The 26695-nt window shown below is 39.0% G+C and overlaps 1 protein-coding gene across 1 annotated transcript in view; it reads left to right on the forward strand.

Moving 5' to 3' along the window:
- The first annotated feature begins 20774 nt into the window (after positions 1–20774).
- Positions 20775–26695, forward strand: part of DLC1 (DLC1 Rho GTPase activating protein) — a 380903-nt gene continuing 374982 nt past the window's right edge. The window contains exon 1 of the mRNA XM_038399289.2: positions 20775–21050. The gene's annotated coding sequence lies outside the window, so the exon portion shown is untranslated. The remainder of the gene's footprint in view (positions 21051–26695) is intronic.

A 26695-nucleotide genomic window follows, 5' to 3' on the forward strand; every position in this document is an offset into this window, starting at 1 on the left:
AGAGCCATAAGAACTGGAGGAGAATTAAGTGACTGGTTCAAGTCAAGTGGCCGTGGAATGTCTGTCACTTTTCATCGTGTTTTTAAATTGGACATTAAGAATCGTAGACAAGTTAGAGGGAATGACACTCGGTGATCTACAGTTAAGCTCTTTAGTTTATGCAGCTATCTTACAACTGGCGGACATGTTTGAATTATAGCACTCTTCATTATCTTGGAAAACTGATGTAGCTGACTTGCAGTAATTGCAAGACCAAGTGATTGCAACTTAGAAAAGTGACAGTGTTAAAATACAGCAGCAGTGAAGTCATAGAACAAATAAAATCATAGAATCATAGAATCATAGAATATCAGGGTTGGAAGGGACCCCAGAAGGTCATCTAGTCCAACCCCCTGCTCAAAGCAGGACCAAGTCCCAGTTAAATCATCCCAGCCAGGGCTTTGTCAAGCCTGACCTTAAAAACCTCTAAGGAAGGAGATTCTACCACCTCCCTAGGTAACGCATTCCAGTGTTTCACCACCCTCTTAGTGAAAAAGTTTTTCCTAATATCCAATCTAAACCTCCCCCATTGCAACTTGAGACCATTACTCCTCGTTCTGTCATCTGCTACCATTGAGAACAGTCTAGAGCCATCCTCTTTGAAACCCCCTTTCAGGTAGTTGAAAGCAGCTATCAAATCCCCCCTCATTCTTCTCTTCTGCAGACTAAACAATCCCAGCTCCCTCAGCCTCTCCTCATAAGTCATGTGCTCTAGACCCCTAATCATTTTCGTTGCCCTTCGTTGTACTCTTTCCAATTTATCCACATCCTTCCTGTAGTGTGGGGCCCAAAACTGGACACAGTACTCCAGATGAGGCCTCACCAGTGTCGAATAGAGGGGAACGATCACGTACCTCGATCTGCTCGCTATGCCCCTACTTATACATCCCAAAATGCCATTGGCCTTCTTGGCAACAAGGGCACACTGCTGACTCATATCCAGCTTCTCGTCCACTGTCACCCCTAGGTCCTTTTCCGCAGAACTGCTGCCGAGCCATTCGGTCCCTAGTCTGTAGCGGTGCATTGGATTCTTCCATCCTAAGTGCAGGACCCTGCACTTATCCTTATTGAACCTCATTAGATTTCTTTTGGCCCAATCCTCCAATTTGTCTAGGTCCTTCTGTATCCTATCCCTCCCCTCCAGCGTATCTACCACTCCTCCCAGTTTAGTATCATCCGCAAATTTGCTGAGAGTGCAATCCACACCATCCTCCAGATCATTTATGAAGATATTGAACAAAACGGGCCCCAGGACCGACCCCTGGGGCACTCCACTTGACACCGGCTGCCAACTAGACATGGAGCCATTGATCACTACCCGTTGAGCCCGACAATCTAGCCAGCTTTCTACCCACCTTATAGTGCATTCATCCAGCCCATACTTCCTTAACTTGCTGACAAGAATGCTGTGGGAGACCGTGTCAAAAGCTTTGCTAAAGTCAAGAAACAATACATCCACTGCTTTCCCTTCATCCACAGAACCAGTAATCTCATCATAAAAGGCGATTAGATTAGTCAGGCATGACCTTCCCTTGGTGAATCCATGCTGACTGTTCCTGATCACTTTCCTCTCCTCTAAGTGCTTCAGGATTGATTCTTTGAGGACCTGCTCCATGATTTTTCCAGGGACTGAGGTGAGGCTGACCGGCCTGTAGTTCCCAGGATCCTCCTTCTTCCCTTTTTTAAAGATGGGCACTACATTAGCCTTTTTCCAGTCATCCGGGACTTCCCCCGTTCGCCACGAGTTTTCAAAGATAATGGCCAAGGGCTCTGCAATCACAGCCGCCAATTCCTTCAGCACTCTCGGATGCAATTCGTCCGGCCCCATGGACTTGTGCACGTCCAGCTTTTCTAAATAGTCCCTAACCACCTCTATCTCTACAGAGGGCTGGCCATCTCTTCCCCATTTTGTGTTGCCCAGCACAGCAGTCTGGGAGCTGACCTTGTTAGTGAAAACAGAAGCAAAAAAAGCATTGAGTACATTAGCTTTTTCCACATCCTCTGTCACTAGCTTGCCTCCCTCATTCAGTAAGGGGCCCACACTTTCCTTGGCTTTCTTCTTGTTGCCAACATACCTGAAGAAACCCTTCTTGTTACTCTTGACATCTCTTGCTAGCTGCAGCTCCAGGTGCGATTTGGCCCTCCTGATATCTTTCCTACATGCCCGAGCAATATTTTTATACTCTTCCCTGGTCATATGTCCAACCTTCCACTTCTTGTAAGCTTCTTTTTTATGTTTAAGATCCGCTAGGATTTCACCATTAAAATCATGTGTACAAAGGAAACTTTGATCAATGTCAATGGTGCCATGAAGGATGAAGTTAAGATCCAATTTAGCACCTCTCCAGGTTGAATTTGGGGACCATCAGCAGTTCAACCTGATTATTTCATCACACTTTTGGGTCATATTGCCCCCCCTCCCCGGCTCTCTTTTGACAACCTGACCATTTCCTGGGTGGTGCAGGAAATATGGTTCAATTCCGGGTTTAGCCAGCTGCAGTGCCTAGTAAGATCCAATGGGAAGAAGACAGAAACCACCCCTGGGAAACCGTCCTCCTTGCTTGGTACTACATTAGCTTCGGGAAATACTAGTTCTTGACTCTGGCCAAGTACAGCAATCTTGCGGCCATATTCAATAAAAAGAATGTCAATGTCCTATCCCCCCACACTGACCATATAACTACCCTATAAGCCTCCAGTCACGTGCAAAGATCCCTTTGGGGCACATTTACCTTTTGTCAGAACCCAAGCTCTCATTGACTTTGAAAGTTAGATAGAACGAATATAGATAGGTACAAATGCTTTCTGCTGCTTCTCCCATCACTGCACCTATAACATCATTGCCTTATGTGTCACTTTCTAAAGACCATGAAACAGAGATAATTGTCAAGTTCAGTTAGAATATAGTGTATAGTATAGGATGTACTGATATACCTGAAGTTTTCAGCATTGCAATTAATGGATCCTTTTGTTACTTTTTACTTCCCTCCCCAGCCCCCTTAGTGGGTGGGGATGAAGGCAAAAGTGAGGAAAACTTAACATTTGCAATGCAGGTGCTACTGCAATAGATACAATAACATTAGAGGCCCCCATATCAAGAATCAGTACCCTATTGTTCTAGGCATAATTCATAGCTATTTGTCATTTTTATTTTTCAATAAAGTCTTAGACCTAAAACCATGAATTTCCTTCAAATATTATGTAATTTAGTATAATTTTAAAGAGCGGCATGATCAGCTGTGACAAGGAAATGTCATATTATTAAGGACCTGTATCTTTTGATCTGTGGTTTGAGTCAAATCTGGCACTCCTCACCCCTGGGGTGAAATAGCATTGGCATTCTAACTTTACTTCTGTACTTAATGGCCAATCACATTAGCAAACCATTAAACCTAATTCACATGAGTGACACAAAGGAGCACCACTGAAACACAACTATCCCTTTGATGGGTGGTCCCTTCAGGGAACTTTAAGATCATCAGTGGAACAGCATAGGCATAAATTAGACTGCCTGTTCTATTTATAGTTTCTTGCTGAAATCAACCCTCCATTTGCAACTAAACTCAAGATTATAAAACTATGCATTCAAAAATATTGCTGAAATTAAAAGTACACAATAAATATTGTCTGTAGAAGTATTTTCTTCTTATTAGGGTAAGCATGAAATTATCATGTATGCCAAATATAACATGATCAGCTAATGACTGGTCTAGAACCACTCATTGTGGTGTGTTTAAACAAAAGAATAGATTTGTTTCAACCCAACTCAAGGGCAGTCATGCAGGTTGAAACTTAAGTCTGCCCCTATTGAAATCAATGAGAGTTTTTTGCCATTGAGTCAGTAAAGGCAGAATTTAGACACATAGACTTTATTACAATGGTCCCCTCTGGTCTCAAGCTAGTCTGAACTGCACATCTTAGGACACAGAAACTCACTCTCCCATTCCTGCAATAGGCCCATAACCTCAGGCTGAATTACTGAAGTCCCCAAATCTTTATCTGTAACTTGAAGTCTTTAAATCATCTACCGTTTACTGTAGTTCAAACCAGCAAGTGACCCATGCCCAATGCTGCGGAAGAAAGCAACCGCTCCTTCTGCTCCCCCAGGTCTCTGCCAATCTGACCTAGGGGAAAATTCTTCCCCAACTCCAGATATGGCCAGACACTAGCCAGACACCAGGGAAAGAACTCTCTGTAGTAACTCAGAGTCCTCCCCGTCTAGTGTTCCATCTCTAGCTGTTGGAGATATTTGCAAATACAGTCATGGACAGACCATATGCCATTGTAGACAACCTCATCATACCATCCCCTACATAAATTTATCTAGCTCAGTCTTGAAACAAGTTAGGTTCCCCCCTCCCACTACTCCCCTCGCAAGGCTGTTCCAGAACTTCACTCCTCTGATGATTACAAATCTTCATCTTTCAAGCCTAAACTTGTTGATGGCCAATTTGTATCCATTCGTTCTTGTGCCAACACTGGCCCTTAATTTAAATAACTCCTTTCCCTCCATGGTGTTCATCCATCTAACATATTTAGACAACAATCATATTTCCTCTCAGCTTTTGTTTGTCTAGGCTACCCAAATTTGAGTGTCCTCTCATAAGGCAGGGTCTCCATTCCTGTTATGTTTCAGAATAGCAGCCGTGTTAGTCTGTATTCGCAAAAATAAAAGGAGGACTTGTGGCACTTTAGAGACTAACAAATTTATTTGAGCATAAGCTTTCATGAGCTACAGCTCACTTCATTGGATGCATTCAATGGAAAATACCGTGGGGAGATTTATATACACAGAGAACATGAAACAATGGGTGTTACCATACACACTGTAATGAAAGTGATCACGTAAAGTGAGCTATTACCAGCAGGAGAGCAGCGGAGTGGGAACCTTTTGTAGTGATAATCAAGGTGGGCCATTTCCAGCAGTTCACAAGAATATCTGAGGAACAGCGGGAGGGTGAGGGTGGAATAAACACGGGGAAATAGTTTTACTTTGTGTAATGACCCATCCACTCCCAGTCTCTATTCAAGCCTAAGTTAATTGTATCCAGTTTGCAAATTAATTCCAATTCAGCAGTCTCTCGTTGGAGTCGGTTTCTGAAGTTTTTTTCTTGAAGAATTGCCACTTTTAGGTCTGTAATCGAGTGACCAAAGAGATTGAAGTGTTCTCCAATTGGTTTTTGAATGTTATAATTCTTGACATCTGATTTGTGTCCATTTATTCTTTTACGTAGAGATTGTCCAGTTTGGCCAATGTACATAGCAGAGGGGCATTGCTGGCACATGATGGCATATATCACATTGGTAGATGTCAGGTGAATGATCCTCTGATAGTGTGGCTGATGTGATTGGGCCCTATGATGGTGTCCCTTGAATAGCTATGTGGACACAGTTGGCAACAGGCTTTGTTGCAAGGATAGTTATGGGTTAGTGGTTCTGTTGTGTGGTGTGTGGTTGCTGGTGAGTATTTGCTTCAGGTTGGGGGGCTGTCTGTAAGCAAGGACTGGCCTATCTCCCAAGATCTGTGAGAGTGATGGACCATCCTTCAGGATAGGTTGTAGATCCTTGATGATGCGTTGGAGAGGTTTTAGTTGGGGGCTGAAGGTGATGGCTAGTGGCGTTCTGTTATTTTCTTTATTGGGCCTGTCCTGTAGTAGGTGACTTCTGGGTACTCTTCTGGCTCTGTCAATCTGTTTCTTCACTTCAGCAGATGGGTATTGTAGTTGTAAGAATGCTTGATAGAGATCTTGTAGGTGTTTGTCTCTGTCTGAGGGGTTGGAGCAAATGCGGTTGTATCGTAGAGCTTGGCTGTAGACAATGGATGGTGTGGTGATCTGGATGAAAGCTGGAAGCATGTAGGTAGGCACAGCAGTCAGTAGGTTTCCGGTATAGGGTGGTGGTTATGTGACCATCGCTTATTAGCACCGTAGTGTCCAGGAAGTGGATCTCTTGTGAGGAGTGGTCCAGGCTGAGGTTGATGGTGGGATGGAAATTGTTGAAATCATGGTGGAATTCCTCAAGGGCTTCTTTTCCATTGGTCCAGATGATGACAATGTCATCAATATAGCGTAAGTAGAGTAGGGGCATTAGGGGACAAGAGATGAGGAAGCGTTGTTCTAAGTCAGCCATAAAAATGTTGGCATACTTTGGGGCTATGCAGGTACCCATGGCAGTACCACTGATTTGAAGGTATACATTGTCTCCAAATGTGAAATAGTTATGGGTGAGGACAAAGTCACAAAGTTCAACCACCAGGTTTGCTGTGACATTATCGGGGATACTGTTCCTGATGGCCTGTAGTCCATCTTTGTGTGGAATGTAGAGGGCTTCTACATCCATAGTGGCTAGGATGATGTTTTCAGGAAGATCACCATTGGTTGTAGTTTCCTCAGGAAGTCAGTGTTGTCTCGAAGATAGCTGGGAGTGCTGGTAGCGTAGGGCCTGAGGAGGCCTGCTGTCAGGGTGCCAATGCCTGAGATGATGGGGCGTCCAGGATTTCCAGGTTTATGGATCTCGTGTAGCAGATAGAATAACCCTGGTCAGGGTTCCTGGGGTGTATCTGTGCGGATTTGTTCTTGTACTTTTTCAGGGAGTTTCTTAAGCAAATGCTGGAGTTTCTTTGGTAACCCTCAGTGGGATCAGAGGGTAATAGCTTGTAGAAAGTGGTGTTGGAGAGCTGCCTAGCAGCCTCTTGTTCATATTCCAACTTATTCATGATGACAACAGCACCTCATTTGTCAGCCTTTTTGATTATGATGTCAGAGTTGTTTCTGAGGCTGTAGATCACATTGTGTTCTGCAAGTGATGCTGCTTTTTCTGTTATCATCCCAGTAGCCCTTTTCTGTACCTGTTCCAGTTTGAATCCATCTTCCTTATACATGGGAGACCAGAATTGCACAGAATATTCCAGGTGAGATCTCATGAGTGCCTTGTATAATGGTGGTAACATTTCCCTATTTCTACTGGAAATACCTCACCTAATGCATCATAGGATTGCATTAGCCTTTTTCACGGTCACCTCACATTGGTGGCTCATAGTCAACTTGTAATCAACCCATACACCCATGTCTTTCTCCTACTCTGTCACTTCCAACTGGTAAGTCCCCAGCTTGTAGCACAAACTCTTCCTGTTAGTCCCTAAGTGCATAACCTTGCACTCTGCACTATTAAATTTAATCCCATTTCTGTTACTCCAGTTTTCAAGGTCACCCAAATCTTCTTGAGTGATATTTGGTTCCTCCTTGTATTGGCAATTGCTCCCTACTTTGTGTCGCCTGCAAACTTCATTAGCATGCTCGTACTTTTTGTCCCAAGGTCATTTAATGAAAATGTTAAATGAGATTGGTCCCAAAACTGATCCTTGAGGAATGTCACTAGTAACCTCACTCCAGTTCACCTTTCAGTATAACCCATTGTAGTTTCCAGAGCCAGTTCCTTACCCACCTTTCAATTTTCATAGTAATCCCTTCCTTTTCTAATGTAATTAATTTCCCAAGTGGGAATGTATCAAATGCTTTACTGAAATCCAGGTAGATTAGATCTATTGCATTTCCTTTGTCTAAAAAAACTAGTTATGTTAAAGAATGAGATCAGGTTGGTAAGGCATGATCTACTTTTTGTAAAACTACATTGTATTTTATTCTAACTGCAGTTTACCTTCACGTCTTTAATTACTCTCCCTTTCAAAATTTGTTCTGAGGCCTTGAGTACAACTGAGGTTGAACAAACAAGTCTTTAGTTTCCCAGATCACTTTTTTCCCCCTTTCGTAAATATATATTTGATTCAGAGCCCTTTGAATCAAATCCGCCAAAGAAATCCAAAATGGTTTGGTTTGGATTTTTACCTTTTGTATTTTCTCTTCTTAAGAGCAGCATTGCTGCCTGTGTTTTATGAAGCATATTTCCAAAGTAAATATAGTAAGTATCAGCCTCACAAGCTTATTTATTTATGTAATAATAATTCATCTTTGGATATAGGATCAATTAATACTTGTGAAAAAGCCCAAATTTCTATTTACTGTAGCCATGAAGTCTTGTCTTATATTCAGTGAACTTTTCTAATTTTTGTTAGATCTTTATTGTACCTTGTTTAAGGGGATGGCTATATAAATAACCACTTCTCAAATACAAAGAACGAGGAGTACTTGTGGCACCTTAGAGACGAACCAATTTATTTGAGCATAAGCTTTCGTGGGCTAAAGCCCACTTCATCAGATGCATGCAGTGGAAAATACAGTAGGAAGATATATAGATATAGGTATAGATACAGAGAACATTAAAAATGGGCATTGCCATATCAACTCTTAATGAGACCAATCGATTAAGGTGAGCAGGAGAAAAAAAACTTTTGTAGTGATAATCAGGATGGCCCATTTCACATTTGAGGACAATGTATACCTTCAAGTCAGTAGCATTGCTATGGGTACCCGCATGGCCTCACAGTATACCAACATTTTTATGGCTGACTTAGAACAACACTCCTCAGCTCTTGTCCCCTAATCCCCCCTACTCTACTTGCGCTACATTGATGACATCGTCATCATCTGGACCAATGGAAAAGAAGCCCTTGAGGAATTCCACCTGATTTCAACAATTTCCATCCCACCATCAACCTCAGCCTGGACCAGTCCACACAAGAGATCCACTTCCTGGACACTACAGTACTAATAAGCGATGGTCACATAAACACTGCCCAATACTGGAAACCTACAGCTATACTTACCTACATGCCTCCAGCTTTCATCCAGACCACATCACACGATTCATTGTCTTTACACTCTTTACAGTGGTATGGCAACACCCATTTTTTCATGTTCTCTGCGTATATATATTTCCCCACTGTGTTTTCCACTGTATGCATTCAATGAAGTGGGTTTTAGCGCACAAAAGCTTATGCCCAAATAAATTGTTAGTCTCTAAGGTGCCACAAGTACTCCTAGTTTGTTTGGGTTTTTTTGCTGATACAGACTAACATGGCTACCACTCTGAAACCTGTCACCATGCAAGGTATTAAAGTTGGGGGGCCAGATATTCAGCTGGTGTAAATCAGCATAGCGTAGCTGAAGTCATTGGAGCTATAATGACTTAATCCAGATGAGAATCTGCCTCAGGCAGTCCCAGTTACCTTCCTGCTGTTTTGGGTGTCTGAGTTTCAGGTTTCAGAGTAGCAACCGTGTTAGTCTGTATCAGCAAAAAGAACAGGAGTACTTGTGGCACCTTAAAGACTAACAAATTTATTTGAGCATATTTATTTAAAGCACTAAGTGGTTTCTCCCCCCAATCAAGAAAAAAAAGATAGTTACAGCTGGGCAAATTTTTTCAGCCAAAATATCTTTTTCAACAAACACTGGCAGATTAAATTCAATATTGGTAAATAGTATTGGTCAAAACAACAAAACATCTTTGAAATGTTGAAATGATTCATTTTGTTACTATCAAAGCTAAACTTTGACTTTTCAGGCTCTATTCATAAAGGGAGGCAACTGCTAGTCACAAAGCTGGAGGAGATGGAGGGTTAGAGTCCTAAAACCTATGAGGCAGTGGAGCCCCCCACACCCCAGTGGTTAGGGTCCTGCTTGGTAAGTAAGAGACCTAGGTTCAAATCCATATTCTGGAGTACAGGCTTGAAGCCTGATCTACCCCTTCCCAGGTGAGAGCTCTAATCAGCATGCCATTTGGTATTCCAGGGTGGGGTTTTTCACTCTCCTGTTGATGTTTTGTATAAAATACTTGAATAGTCACTAGGCCAGACAGAGAAAAAGTGACTCTAAAGCCCAATTGCCAGGGAACTCCCCTGGGATGAAGACAACCTGCAGTTAAATCCTTGCTCCAGAGTAGGCATTTGAATCTGGTCTCCCAGATATCAGGTGAGTACCTTAACCACAGGGCTATTGGGGAGAGGCTCCTCTTCCTCTTTGTTTTTGTGAATCTTGTCCTTCATTTCCTTTGACTTTATTTTAAAAAGGGTTAAAAATGCCCAAAATTAATCTTTGGTTAAACCAAAAATGAAACTTTTCTAACTTTTTCAACTTGCCAAAAGTTCCAACTTGCCAAAAGTTTTGATTTTGCAAATCAAATCTACTATTGCAGAGGAGAAAATCAAAGCCATTTTGCACATACATAACTACTTTTGAAGAAACTGGAAGAACATACTACATTGCTGTTTGTACCAAAATGCAAGAAGGATAATGCTTTGTAATTATATACTTCATACTATAGAAATGGATGACATCAACAAATGTCAGGCTAATACAGCATCTGAGAATCAAGACTCAGACAACAGATAAACTGTAGAAGATAACAGATCAACTGATTAAAAAAAAGAAAAAAGTTTGTCTTAGATATAAAAAGTGTTCTCTTAAAATAGTCTCTCATTTGAGGAGACAGGTAATAGGGCAAATTGTGCTGTATGTCCAACAGAAAAGTCTTCATATTTTTAAGAGGACAAATTTATCCTTTAGACAAGTATATAATATATGCATCCACAAGAGCAAGTTACAGTTCTATTTCATTTCTGTGTAGTATTCTTTAGACAAGTTGAAAGATACTGAATTTCACAAGCCCACTCACTTATAAAGAGCTTATTGACCATTCTCCACATAACTTGATCTAACTGGACAGTTCATCCTTTGTGTTGGAATAAAAAATAATGGTGAACCTATGCTTTATATTTAGGGTGTGCTGCCTGAATCTCTGAAATGCATCATCCTTCTCTGTGCTTTTCCAGTTGCTTTGGAATGACTTCTGGGGAAAAAGTCAATAGACCATCACAGCTGGATCATTCCCAGCTTGTGAACTATAGAAAGGGGGCAATATAAACAGAATGCAGTTTAAAGTTCCACACCTGTTTTATTATATTCATTTTTGAGCTGTAATATAAAACTATAGTGCTATAAATAACCAGTCTCTTTTAGAAGCCTGCAAGCCTGTTAATAGTGATAGTTCCTTTCCTCTTAATTCTTTAAAAAAGAAAAATCATGTGAATTTAGTCCTCGTTTAAATCTCACCTTAAAGCTCACTTCTTCATGTTGCCAACTAGATGTGTTAATTTGCCAAAACAAAAATGGATTTGACAATCATCAAGATATGCACTTCCTGTAATTGTATAGCCATGTCATCTTATGACTGTAATATTTGTTCTTCCTCACCTCATCCTCCTTATTATTTGTTGTCATCATTCATCATTCCAGAATCTATTAGGGCCCAATGGGAGTAGTGCTTACTACTGTGAGTAATTCCATCGAGTTAATGGAATTACTCATAGAAGGAGCCACTACATCCACAGGCATTTTCAGGACTAGACCCTTAGAATGCAGGTTCTTCTTTTTATTCTGTAATGCGTCTAGCAGCCTTTTGGGCATTGCACAACAGTAATTAATCAAAGGAGTGATGCTACAGAATACTGATTAACAACACTGCAACTTTTTTGCTCTGCTAGTAGGACCCAGGAAGCCAGACACTGCTGCAGCAGCCCAATGTGTCCCTGGCCTGCAAGCATGCGGGGGAGGGGTGGCAGCAGCTCCCTACCTGGTCCAGCAACGTACCCTCAGCTTGGAGTTTTACGTCTCTGAGAGAGAGCCACATGTAGCCCTCCCCCTGCAACACTTCTGCTCTTCCAGCAGGTGGTCACCAGGTTGGAGAACTGGGGTGTGACACCCCCCCCCACGTTTGCACACAGAGCCCTCAACTGGGATGTACCACCCCACACATGGGTGGGGGGGGATCCAAGAGTTCCTACCTATCCTCCAGGTGCTGCTTCTCTTGGGTGCAGAAACATCTCTAATCCTCTTCGGTCTGACATCCTGAATCCAGAAATCTGAAAAGAATCCTGGAATACAAACAAACAAAAAATAAGAAATCCTGGACCTGGCAACCTAAAATGTAAATCTTGCTGCTGCTGAAATGGAGCAAAAAGAGGCGCCACATGGTCCAGGCTAAGATTTAAATAATAAGAGTGGTCCCCCACACTCATCAGCTCCTTTCCTCTCCCAGCTGGCCATTGAGTGGTAGAGACCCTGGAGGGGGAAGGCCACCCTTGCCTCCCTCAGTATGTGTTCTCTTCCCCCTTTCTAACGGGGGGTGTCTCAATCATCCCTTGCCCCACCTAGTTCTCCACCTGTTGAGGCACGTGGGTGGCATTGGCAATACTGTAGACAGGTACAGCACAGGCAGTGGCAGTACAAGAATTCTAGGTCTTATTGCGGGTGGGGAGCATTTAAGGTTGTTGCTGCAGTTTCTTGGCCCTTCCTGTTGAGAATCTGTGCATCGGTTGATTTATAGTTCTGTGTTCATGCCCCTTCAACCTTAGCTTCTCTTTAGGGTCAGTAATGACTTTAGGGTTAGTAATGTGATGTAGACTCTGGTCTTCTGAAAACAGGACTGAAATCCTCACACAACCATTTGATGACAACTTTCAGTCACTACTAGCCTGGACTGGGTTTCAATTCATATCCCAAATGTAAAAGACTCTCTTCCCTTTCCCCAAAGGCTTGTTAAATCCTTTTCTATGCCAGAAAACTTATAGTTCTCTCCTAATAATAATTCCACTGACAAACTTATCACTACATCTCAGTATAAAGTTCTATGTTCCTTTTTGTAGAGTTTCTCTTTTAGTTGGGCCACAGATTTTGAATTTTAAACTCTGCAGGGATGATAGCTGGTAGCAACAAGAAAAATATACTGAGGCAAAAGCCAGAAAAACATGGACTTTAAAGGTTGTCATTAACATTCAAAGTTAAATTTTGGACAGAGATTTCTTGTGTGTGTCTGTCTGTCTCTGTCTGTCTTCTCTCTCTTCCTGAAACAACAAAAATAAGGCAACTCAAAGTTTCAGCCTTCAACTTAGTGTTATCTATTTCTAATATATCTATATCTAATATCTATTAGAGTAGCTGGATTTATTCCATAGATCTGAGCCTAGTGTGGGATGCTATGTACAAGATGTTCTGTTGCAATGCCTTGGATCCATGGGCCAGATCATCAACTGGTGTAAATTGCAGTGGCTCCCTTTAGTTTAGTGTAGCTACTTCATTTATGTCATAGCCAAAAACGTCCATGAATGTTTAAATACATTGACTTTGATTTCTTTCCCTGAACATTCATACAAGGGAATTCTAACTGTGAGGAAACTGGTATCTGGTTGCAGAGCATAAAAAAAAAGGTGAAATTTGTTGGAGAAATAGGCATGAGTGAAAACCAGTCAGACTTCAGTGGGACTATTCATCTGCTTAACGTTTGTCCCATTCCTAAGTATCTTGCTGAATCAGGACCTCAGCTCTCTAGGAAACCAATCACTCGCCTGAATCCCTATGATCAGTGCACTTTTAATTTAATCATGTTATATTGCTATCACAATTTCCATACACTGTGCTAGAAAACTGTGGAGAAGATTATTTACAAATAACTAGCATGCTTTACATTTGCTTCGAATTAGAGAGAGAGTCCAAAGCAAGGGGTCACAAGTTCTTTGTGATTTCACAGATGACTTGATGTAAAACTCCAAAGACATCTCCAGTGTGGGAGATGTGAAATCTTTACAACAGGAAATGTAAAAGTTCAACGATATACAACATTTCTGAATTTCTTGCCAAGTTATGACAGGAACATTGATGAATTAATAATAGATGGAAGCAGGGCCAAAAACTGGAATACAATATTCCAGTGAGATTGGAACCAGTTATTCCTCTGTCAGTTCTCATTTACACATGGTCTATCTTTAATTCTGGTTTGCATTATTATATAAAAATACCAAACAAGTGGATCTTTGTTGCCCCACAGAGCTTCAGTACCATGGTATTTCCTTAAGGGTCTGATCATGTGGGATGCAGATTTCTTACAATGGGAGCTGGGGCAACGGGAATTGGTGTAACATGCATTGCATGGGATCGTGCCACTCGTTTGCTTCAGAGCTCAATGCAGGAGAAGAAATCTACACCTTAGAAATCCAAGGATGAAACATACACCCTGCTTAAAAGGGGGCATCTGAATCCCTTTCTGAAAGAGTTTAATCATACTTTTAGTACAACTTTGTGCTATTCACCAATGAATAGACCTTTTTATTTAATTAAAAAAGGTGTATATATGTTAAGTCTAGTTCATCATAGTGAATCCTTCTTTAGAGTTTAAAAAATACTTCCAAATATTAAAATACTTTGGAGGGACTTTCTAGGAAACCTGCATTATAAATTACAAAAGAAAACCAAGCTTCGAGATTACTAGAACTCTTTTTGTAATATTAAATTGCACATAAATTCAGTGTAAGCATGTCCCTTTGGTATTTAGCATCTTTGAGTGAGCTTTTGAAACAAATTAACAAGATAAGAGAAACTTATATACTCATTCTATGAAAAGTATTGTACATTTCATAAAGAGAGTCCTCTATAGATCACTCAGATCAGAGTCTTTGATCCTTTAATTTTTTTTTTTAAGTACAGCAATTTTGTACACAACGTTTATGTTCTTCCACATAGCTTGGAAGTCACTTCATTCTTCTAATGAATGTTAATCCATCTGTGGTGTATTATGCTTGGCCTGTCTCCCACCGCTTATGAGAAGGTTTGGATTTCAGAGTTCATCTTCTGTTTAACTAAAATGTTTATGTTAAAAGGGAGGGGGGTAGTCTTTGCCTTTCTTGCAGTTTGATAGCTTAATGAAAATCCTCATAAAATAATCACCAAGGACCCAATTCAGGCAGGCTTTTAAGCACATGCATAACTTTAAGCATTTAAGTATTGACCTCAGTGGGACTACTTCTGTAAGTAAAGTTACTCAGGCTATAGAACACATGGATACACATGTTATCATTCCAATGTGGAATGAAAAAAATTTTGGAACCTTGAAAGTTGCCATGAAATTGAATTGTTGTCCTCTGGTCAGCTCTACTTGCAACAGTGTGAGTATACTTAAATACAGCAAAATAGATAGATTTTACATTCTGTAAGCTGTAAAATCATTATGTGCAAGTTCCTCTGCTTTAAATATGTATGTGTCTAGTGTGCATTCCAAAAATCTGGTGGGTTGGAACAAAAAATATTTCTGAATCCTCTGACACCTTCTATAAAATGCAGATGGCTATATCCTTTTGCTGATCATGAGAAACGAAGGGAAAGATTTCAAGATCTCTTCTTGCTTAATTAATTCACTATTTCATGCATACGCATTTTTTTTCCCCAGTAGTGTATGCTGTAAGAAATCAAGAATGAGAACAAGCTCATTGTTCAAGCTAAAGCCACAAATCTAGCTATTTTTTTCACTAATATTAGTTCAAATAGAGTTAACACATTAGATTTCTGTTGGATTATAATCAGCCATCTTCAATAAAACAGTTTTATTACTCAACAAATTCCCATTGGGAATCTGCTGGAATAAAGACTCTGTAAAAACTTACTATGGACAATAGAATTTAGTTTCAATGTTTAATGCTAACATGTGACTTTGTGGGTTAACAGTGTAGCTATGACACCATTAGTTTCCAGTATATCAAATTTTGCCATGAAAATCAGATCAAACACAAAACTCGTTAGAAATATATGAAAGCTGAGTATTCATAACAGTGCAGTGAAACATAAAAGAATACATTTAAATTTTAATCTCAAATGCAGTGTCCTGTGTTTTAATGCATTGACAAAGCAGCTGGATTGTGCTGATATGTCTCCAGTGGTCTGGAGCTGCATGTTACAGACACTTGTGTCGTAAGTCTGAGTCCTAAGCAACACTTCTGTCTTGACTAGGATATAGTAACCCTCATGTACGGAAATTCTTTCCAGGCATGCTTGTCTTACAACAAACAGGTAAAATCCTATGTTACTTTGCCCATCACTGGGCTATTGCTATTCTGGGGCACACCCTTTCTTACATTTTTAGGAAAAATTTGAAAGGTCTTGATATCACTTTATAGCAAAGTGGAACCAAATGCTGAACCTTGAAATTTTTCTCCAAATAGAATTCTTGCTTTCTGCCAGCCCTAGTTAGGGTACACACTTGGGATGTGGGAGGCACTGCATGCAGTGCAGGAATGTATACCTTCATCACTGGGCTATTACCTATTCTGAATCTCTCTCATTTTGACCTGAAATGCCATCCTGGACCTCAAAAATCTTCCCGTAAAAGTTTCATCAAAATGATCCATTTCCTCAGAGTTTTGGTTTTGACAAATTGGCATTTTCTGCCAGAAAAAGCATTTTGAAAAAAAAATCTAAAGCAGCGATAGTGTATATTTTGAAAATTAATTAGTCATAAATAGAAAGAAACAACAATTTTATTGTGGATATATTGCGAACATACGCAACATATGACATTTGCAGTCATATCTCTATTTCATTTGTAAGAGGGGAAATAATAATATTTCTATCTTGGCATGTTTATAATTCAAAGGCTGAGCCAATTGTCCACTGTAGGTGGGCTCGTTTTCCTAGTTCCTGAACTGATATAATAATGTGTTATGAATATCATGTGGTTTTTACTGTTGCTGCTGGATATCAAAAGGACAACTTGCAGGGTTACTGGTTCTCTTGAAATATTATCACTGAATTCAGTAAGCCTATTCTTTGGGAGGTTATACACAATGTTATTTTGCCCTAAATATCTGTTACCCTTGTGTTTGACACCTTATATCTTCTAACAGTGAGCCAAAATATTATTTCTGTGGTATGTTCATATAAAACTTCCTTGTTTCTCAGAGGGGTCCAAGATGGCATAGCTACTGTGTTCCTATCAGTTAGCACATTGCCTTCTGAGCTTTATGTCATCTTTCTTCTTTTATTTCAACACCCCATGAATAAATGCAACAGCTAACATGAGTGATGTTGTGGCATTCCAGCCACATTTTATTCTCTTTTAAAACGCTGTATAAGATTTTTTTTATAAATATAAAGGATGGTCAGTCATGAACAAACAATAACAAATTTAACATTTTCGTACTAAGTTTCTTTATTGAAAGTTACCTGACCAGAACTGAGCTTCCTTGCATAAATGTTAAAGGCTTCATTTATATGGCCTACCTCTGCTCCTTTGAGCCAGATGTATTTGTTTGGTACAGAGCTAGTTGTGCAAAACAGCATGTAGAATTATATGTTGTAGAATTTGTGTAAGCTTTGCGCTTACGCAAATAGAGTTGGGCATCTAAATCCTAGCTTTTTTAGAATTCAACAAGGGAGACAGTATTTTGAATATATATCCCTCTACATAGTACAGAGTGGAGTGGAGCAAGTTTTACTAACGCCAGCAACAGAATTCCATTTACTGGGTGTCTTGGTTGATAGAAATTGCTAGCTTCCCCCACCCACAGTCTTTTTCTGACAACAGTCTCTCTCCATGAGCCATTATCTTGTGAAATAGCAGTATATTGTAATAACATTGAAAATTAATCATAGATATTTTCTTACATATAGTTTTGAACAGATATTTGATAACATCATCCATTATGATCCCCTGGACATAATATATCCTTCCTACATTTCAGCCTCCTTTCTGTTGTTTCCTGTTGTAATTTTTTTGTGTGCATCTGGTATATTTAGAATTTGGTCTCAAGTAACATGTAAGCTGTGTGTATGTATGTATGTATATATATATATATATATATATATATATATATATATATATATATATATATTCTCTCTAAAGCATCTGGCACTGGCCACTGTCAGAAGATAAGATACTGTGCTAGATGGATCAATGGTCTGACCCAGTATGGCCAGTCTTATGATTAGTGCTGATTAGAAAACGGTTGTTTGTTTTTTGTGAAAAATTTTGATGGAAAATGAAAACAATTTCTAATTTTGTCACAAACTACAAACCGTTTATTTTTATTTCAGTCTGAAGTTACTCAGTTTTCCAGTGAAAAATCAAAATATTTTGAAGAAAGGACACTTTCCATGAGATTTTTCACCTAGTCAAAAACCCAATTTTTTGTCAGAAGGAAGGTTTTGATATAAAATTTTAACTGGTTATAATAGTGACAAATGGGGAAGGTACATAGCACTAAACAATAAGTAAACATGCTACAGTCCTTGTTCATAAGCTTAAAATATAAAAATACAAACTGGTACAAAATAGTACAGTAAGCAGTGAGAAACAAAATTCTGCCGTGTTTGTCTCTAAAGCAGGTTGAAAATATTCCAATGGAACATTTATCTGTTGGAAAATGTAGTTTCTTGAAACCAGAACTTTCCTCAGGAATGGGTTGATTTTCAAGAAATTTTGTTTCAGGAAAAAAAGGGGGGTGGGGTGAGGAGGAAAGATGTTAAGGTTGAAAAGTTATGGTTGATAGATAGATAGATAGATAGGTAGATAAACCAGAACAGAACATTTTGATTTTTTCATTTCAAAATTTACTTTTCATTTTCAAATTTCTTATATACTTGGGGGGGGGAGGCTTAGCATCAATCAAGGAGGGGTTAAGGAGATCCTCTGGGCACAATCAGTCCCAACCTGCTGCATCTGTGAGCCTGGAGAAGGGCAGAACCTTAAAAGGAAGAATCCCAGCCCAGTCTGGGAGCACTCTGGAGCAAGCAGAGCTAGAGCTTCCTAGCCGCAGAGAACAGGGGATGTTCACTGGGGAAACTGCCTGAAAGCACCAACCACCCGGGCCATTTGAGGAAGTAGAGGACTTTTTTCTTTTTTGGAGCTCTGGATCTCAGCCTTCATTGTTTGGACACATAGGAGATAAGGATCCCAGATCTGCTTCCAGGGACTATTGACATTACCCTGCATGAGGCCACAGAGATCTGGCTTTCTTTGTGTGATGAGGAAATCTTTTGCCTTTTCTTCATTCTGGACTATTTTACAGCCCTGAAAGGGAGCAGAGTTCATAAGAAGTATAGCCAGAGAGCTGTACCCCAAACTTTGAACCTGATCTAAAGTAGCCTCATCATCCAAGGAAGGATGTCTGGGTCAAGAGAGGTGCCTCTTCTCGCTCCAAGGGGGCATCAGGGAAGTATAACCTATCATAATTATAAGGGGGAAAAAATCAGAATTGAAATAAAACCCTTTGATTGTCCTGAAACTAAATTTTTTTCAGAAATTTCATTTCAAGAGAAATGTCTTAATTCTTTGTCTTCCTTTAGATTCATAATGAAACAAGTCTCGAAATCATGGAATTTAACACAAAGATTCTAGTCTCTGCATAGCTGTTTGGCTCATTGTGAGGCATTGTTTGAATTATAGACTGAAACTCATTCAAAAAAGGCTGTGAATCACCACAATACACTGATTTAGAGCTACAAGTTTCCATTTGGATCACCCGTTTAGATTAAGGCAGCTAAAACTACATGCCACAAGATCATTCCCTATTGGTTACACATCTGTGTATTATTTTTTATTGTAAATATTTCAAAACATCTATCTTTGGGCACCTGAGAAGGCTGATTAGTTATTCCATTTAAGGTTGTTCATTGCTCTTGACTCATCCATTGACAGCAAGCAACATACTTTAGAAGGGTCCTCAACTCCATTTCTGCATGAATAACTTTGCTAGACCAATTTTAAGCCCTAATACCAGAATTTTAGGACTAGAAAATCCACATATAAAATTACATGCTCATAAATAAAAAAAGGAGTACTTGTGGCACCTTAGAGACTAACAAATTTATTTGAGCATAAGCTTTCGTGAGCTACAGCTTACTTCATTGGATGCATCCGATGCATTGAAATGCATCCGATGAAGTGAGCTGTAGCTCACGAAAACTTATGCTCAAATAAATTTGTTAGTCTCTAAGGTGCCACAAGTACTCCTTTTCTTTTTGCGAATTCAGACTAACACGACTGCTACTCTGAAACCTGTCATTATGCAAAAATGCTCATAAATGAAGATCATATTTTTAAAATTTAGCCCAAAGTCTTCCATGTGCTGAGAATATAAGGTGCAATAAATTAGCCCTGATGTGTCCATATTAACTGGTAGCTGAGTTCAACCTTACCTATTTGATTAAATTCACCACCTCTGGCCAAACCAACATGTCGTTGGAGATTCACTCTCATCAGTGCAGAAGTTCTATAGCCCTGTAATTCTCATGGAGCAACAATTCAATGCAAAGACTGCCCATCACCCTGTGAATAGCTATCTTACTCTAAATGAGAGGTCCAAAAGGTAAGAGCTAAGAAGGCAAGTTGCCCTAACTGTTCAAGCACTATGTTGTATGATGTATTAAGTTTCATGATGTAACTCTGAAGTTATTGCCATGTTTCCTCCTCTATCTCCTTCCTGAGCTTCACAAAAAAAGACCCAAAGTTCCAATGAATGTTATCAGTAACAGTACTGCTCATTTAATCTAAGAAATAACTATAAAATAGGTTTGAATGGACCCATAAATGAATCAACCAAAGGCAAACTGTGTGCGCTCTACATAAAAAGATAATTAAAGTCAGCAACGACACTTCTTTCTTTTTTACTAAACAAAAGAAAATCACTTAACTTGGCTCCATCCTGTTGTTGGGATCCTATAAGGACAGCATCTCTCTATGATTCTTGTTACCAGGGTAAAATATATGGCAGAAAGGTATGGGAAATTTTGTACTATTTCACATAAAAATTACCCTTACTGTCTTGGAACGCTGCTTGTGTGTGTGTGTGTGTGTGTGTGTGTGTGTGTGTGTGTGTTAGTAGCATTTATTATATGAATAGTTAACATTTATTATTAATTGATACATTAATTAAAACCATACTAGTGATTTCCATTAGCTCTCTCTCAAACTTCTACAGAGCTGTCTGTCTGGTTTTAATCAAAACCAAATGGTAATCCAAGTTCCCAGGCTGGAGCAACTAAGAGGAAATCGTTCAGAGGACGCAGAAGAAAGCAGGAAAGATAAACAGATGATAGTTTCACAAAATTTGTATAGAACGAAGGATGTAGATGCTGTGGGTTTCTCTAGAGATGTGATTCAGGCACCCTGTCAAACTGGAAAGAAATAGTTACAAGTGTTTTATGTCAGCAAAATTCTAATATGATCAAGATGGAGTCTGTCCTTGTGCTTTTGCGGAGCTGGATTTGTGTGACTCCGGAGGATTCCCAGTAGAGGTAAAGCGGAATATGCCATTGCTTGTGCTATAACTACTTTTAAACTGTAATGACAGTCATTCATTTCTTGTGATTCAAGCTAATTTCATTGGTAAAAATGTGTTTGCAGTTTACATGTATAGATTTTATCTATGTAATTCTGTGGTTTTAATAGTGAAAATTGCACTTGAAGCTTTGTAAAAGCCAGCTTGCTTTTTGCCCATTTCTTGCTCTGAATCCCAAAGATCTGAAACATTCAAGGATGTTCTCCTACGTTTAGGGACAATTGCGGTGTCACATATGTATGTTACAGTTCTAGAATATTTTTTTCATAAACCATTGTGGAATGGAAAATACTTCTAAATTCTCTAAGTGCATCATAAATCTTTTAATAGTTTGACAGAGTTGTCTCAGTAGTTGGCTAACCCAAATGACTTGAAATGTTCAATCTTGTCGTCTTTTTATTTCCCTCCCCCGCCCCCTATGCAGTCCTTCTTTCACATATGCATACTACTCAAAGGCAGGAAATACTTTTCAGGCAATCTGGGCCTGGTTGTTGAGGCCCCTTTCGCAAAACATCAGTCTGAATTTAGTAGACAGAAGTCACTGGGAAAAGCTTGACAGAATTCTGCTTAGTTAAGACTCCCTCCAGCTGCAGAGGGTGTTTTTGTTAGAATCACACATTGAGCATAACTGCTTAGAATAGAGCAGTGATCTCAGCAACGAAATCTGAACTTTTATGCTAGCAGAAACTAACTGAGACTGAGGGATTTGGGGGGTGGGGGGGTTGGGTTTTTTGTGGGCAAAGTTTTTAGCGAGGTAATGTCTGTGATTTCCACCTTCTCTTCATATAGGTAAGGCAGTCTTGGAATCTTTTATACTTTGTGTTTAGATAAATAAATAAAGCTGATTTGAAAAATCAAGACATTTTCTGTAACTAGTTAAACTGAATGTCAGTATCCTGCAGTGGAGCTGTCTACGTTTACGATCTCAAGAGTAAAACTGGAGGTAAAAAAAAAATCACAATGAGCAGTAGACTGTGTGACAACTACATTTATCAAAATATGACAAATCTAAAACTAACTCTGAATGTGTATTATATTTGTCTATAAAAATATGAATGATATACTAAACCTGGTTTTTATATTCAATTATAAATTGTTGTATGGTTTTGCTTGCTTTTTTTTTAATGGCCATAAAATAGGAAAACTAGAAGTGTGAATGATTTTTTTTTTTTAAATAACTCATCTGCCCACAGGAAGGGCATTTAGGGCTAGAGTTTTTTCCTTGATACTAATTCTCTGAAGCAAAGCTTTAGGTAGGAATATCATTTATACCTCTGTTGGTTTTGTCTATAGTGGTTTTTCCCAGAACGACCTTAGCTATAATTCATGTCTTAAAAATATTCTTAAAAGTGTAAATTCTAAATGTGAAATTTTAAGGCATATTTCATGACAGATCTGGTGTTAACTATAGGTTTCATCAATCAAGATGGCAGAATTAGAAATAACCGAATGCAGCTGGATAACTGTTTTGTCATGTGGAATGCTATTCAAGCATTTTAGAAAGAAAAAAGCAACAAACAGTAAATATATATTGGACATAGTAAACTAAATTGAATCTCATTCAGATCTTTTCTTAATGTTTAATATTAGCAATAAAAGTAGCAAGAATCTTTTTGAGATTTAAAAGAAAATTTAGGATATTATCTTTAATTTATATGGCATAAACATAGTTGGCACTATCTCTCTCTTTCTTTTTATATATATATATATATATAGTAGGTTATTTAATTATTACAGTGCTATGCACATTGGAAATGTATTTGGCAAACTAAACCATAAATATCCCCTTGTCTCTACAATATATCCAGAATGACAGCTATTGCACAGAAGTAATATGAGACATTCTTTGTCGCTTCTGTGCGTCATTAAGATTCTATACAGTTATTGGCCAATTAGATAACTAAATATGAGTCATCACTTCAAATATGTTGGGGAGAGCTGCAAAAAAGTTTTAACTGTGTGTTTTTTACCAAATATTGTTTTAAGAATAATGGTCCAAAAGTTTCCCATTGCTGTGTGGCATGAAGGGGAGCAAAGGAGCAGAAATTATTCCAGAAGGGGCCCAAATACCACAGTAGAGAGGAGTAATGGTTTATATCCCATGCTTCCCCATCCCTCTAAGACAGAGGATGCCCGTCAGTATGAATGCCTGCAGGGTTACTGCTCTGTGGGTAATGGGAAGTGATGGTCCCAAGGGGAACAGACTTAGAATAGCTACTAGATATTGTGGCATCCCATCAGGATTCCATGGATGTCTGTGTAGAAATTAATGTGAACATTATTGCTGGCCCTATTGACAATATCTTCCCCTTTTGTGACCCAGAGATGTGGCTCCTACATAGCCATATTGGGGGAACTATTGTCAATGCCATGCAGAACAGAAGGCCAGGAAGCAGCATGAGGAGACAGGTTTTTCATATGACTCCTCGGGATTCTGAGTAAGGACCTGATATACCTGGGGATTCTCAGTCTTAATGCTTTTTCAAAAATGCTCCATGCTGTATTCTCTTCAGAGCCAAACACCCCTCCCCCAGTTTTGATCCTGCCGGCATTTATACACGTGCTTACCTCTACACATTAGTCCAAATGAACAGATGAGAACCCACAAAGGATAAAAAGAATGGCCCCTTTCTGATGGAGCAATCTTGCATGGTGCTGAGTACATTCTGCAAAGATTTCATTTACTTCAATAGTAATAGAAGGTACTCAGTATCTTTTGGCGCTGCACTGTGCCATCCATGAGAAAACAAAAATGTACATCTGAAAACCAGAATGCCAGTTTGTCATTTTAGCTGTGAGGGTTTTTTATGAGCAAAATGAAGCAAAGTTAATAACTGGCCACTTTTTTTCTTAAGTGGAAGAAATCCTAAAAACAAATCTCTCCACTACTCCATTTATGTTTATACCCTAACATTTTCTAGCTACTATATTTTGTAAGTTTTAATACCAAAACAAAGCTAAAAATCACAAGTACTTTGCTCATGTATCACCATCCAAGCAAAATTAATACATTTAATTCCAGTTGTCAACACAACTATATTTCTTTAAAACAAAAGATAGATTGTAAATTCTTTTATGACTCTACTGTACCTGAAAAGAGAGGATGTAATCTGGTCATTCTGGAAACATTTACCCATGTGTTTAACTTCATATACATGAATAGCCACACCTAGAACAGTAGAACTAATTGTATGTAAAGTTAAGCACATGCACAAATGCTTGCAGGACTGGTGACAAAAAGTGCACCTGAGAACAGAACAGATGCTTCCTACATGTAAGAAAACTAAGGCCCCAATCCTGCAAGCTGTTCTGTGCAGTGAACTCCTATACCTGTGAGGAACCTGATTAATTTCCACATGAATGGACAAGTTAGAAGATTTTGGCCTAAATCGTATTGACCTTCAGGACATTAAGCCAGGATTATTTTTCACCAAGACATATGAAAGTTGGAGAGAATTGTCTGAAGGGACAGGGGATTTATAGTAGGTTCCTAGAACATGCAGCTAGGTGTTGACCTTAGCCTTTCTGTAAACATAAACAAATAAAATAATCGTCACCATTTTGACTTTTCAGTAGTTTCAGTTATTATATTTTTTATTTAAAATGTCAGAAATGTTAGGTTTAATGTTGCAATGTATTTTTTTTTCTGCTCTTAACATGACTTTTGTGAAAACTATCATTTCAGGAATGATAGTTATCTGAAGAAAAAAATTGCACTAATTTATTAAAAAGCTCACTCTTCTCTCCGAAAGGTATATTTTAGAATATTCTCCTGTGAATTTTAGTCATCCATATTATATGATCATTGTATTAATGGGGGGAAAAAGGTTCAAAGAAATTATGATTATTTTTGATTTGCAGTTTGTGCCCTTTTAATTGGGGGAGGGGTAAAATGGGGGAAGAGATGCTTGAAAGCTGTAGGGGGCTAATCTTGAGGTCCTTGATCCCTGGTAGTTACTGAAGTCAATGTGACACTTGCCGGAACTTCAGGTTTTGGCTCCATATTTATGTTTCTCTGACAGTGTACGTTAAAGAGTATAGTTTGGGTCAGTGATATTAATTAGTCAACTTTTCCAATCAGTCAATTTGAAAGCACTTTAATACATGTTCATTACAGGGCTCTATACTGATCCATGATCGATAAAAGATTCCCAAATGGTGCTGCTTCTACATCAATAAAACAATTTTTTACTTGCTAGCTCCCTCAATTTTCTGTAAGCAAATGACTGGATGCTGTAGAACTCAGATTTTCGGTTGCAAAATATTATTTACAAATAAGTTGAATGGGTAGATCCACTTTCAAATCCAAATATTTTGTGGTATGCAAAACCATGATCCAAAATTGCACCCCAACATCATATGCATGCAAAATTCCAGGTGTAAATTAATAGTAAGTCTGTGACTATTCTGAAAATGTGGTTCTTAATTCTCATAATATTTTGAATGTATTTGTTATATATTAATTATTGTGAGCTTAGTTTATCTCCAGTTGTTACTTGCTGCTGTTGCTGATGCTTTTAGGAACTGTGTATTTGAAGTGTAATCCTGTGGTAGAGGAGATATAATCCAATATTATGATTTTTTCTTGAATGAGGAAAACCTCTTACACTGAACTTGGACGCGCCTACTGTTTTCCAGTTGGCAGATTGTGCATCAACCACTGAACATAAACATAAAACCAAAACCTTAGGAAATATGTATCTTTAAAAGCTCGTTCAAATATTCTTTTCTTTTCTTTTCTTTGTCTCTTTCTCTTCTAATGGTTTGTCATCTTATTTTATCTCTCTCTTTCTCTCTCTCCCCCTCTTTTTTTTAAATCAAAATGTGACCACACTAGATCTTTGAACAATGGAAAAACTTGCATCATGATCTGAACTTCATATATGGTGCCTGTTACCTCTTTGCATCTCTGTTTCTAGTCCCACCCTTTTTCTGTCTTATCTATCTAGATTGTAAACTCTTTGGGGCAGAGGCTTTTCCTTACAATGTGTGCGTACAGTGCCTGGAACAACAGGGCCTCAGTCATGATTGGGGCCTCGAGGTGCTATCGTAACACCAATAATTTTCTATATTAAGCCACAGAAAATGTCCAGTTTTGAAAATCACTGAATTTTTGGGAAGTTTGGATTGTGACCCAAACTTTGCAGTGGAATTGGAGGGATTCAGAAAGAGAGTGGCATGGTTTGATTGACAAGTGAGAAAGTTTTAGGATGGAATGGCAGGTTATGGGAAAATACTGGGAAGACTAGCAAGGAGAAGATGATAGTACTACTTCAGGAGATGAGAGAGTAGAAAATGGCAATAATAAAGATGAAGGAATAACCAACAAGAAGCATGCCTAGCCTAAGCAATCATAATTATATTATGGTATCCTTAGCCTCTGGGGGGAAAAAGTGTCATTTACCACAACATCAAATTCACTATGTTCCACATACTTCTTCAGGATTGCCACATAATGAGACATCACTAATCCCTCCTCTTGGTTTCCCTCACTGTCACAGCAGTGCGCCTGACACTGAAAAATCCAACTGGATATGTTGGTTCTAGCCAATTACCACCCAGTATTAAAGCTTCTGTTCCTGAGCAAACTCATAAAAAGCT

Source organism: Dermochelys coriacea, chromosome 4, assembly GCF_009764565.3.
Source record: "Dermochelys coriacea isolate rDerCor1 chromosome 4, rDerCor1.pri.v4, whole genome shotgun sequence".
NCBI classification, from domain to species: Eukaryota; Metazoa; Chordata; order Testudines; family Dermochelyidae; genus Dermochelys; species Dermochelys coriacea.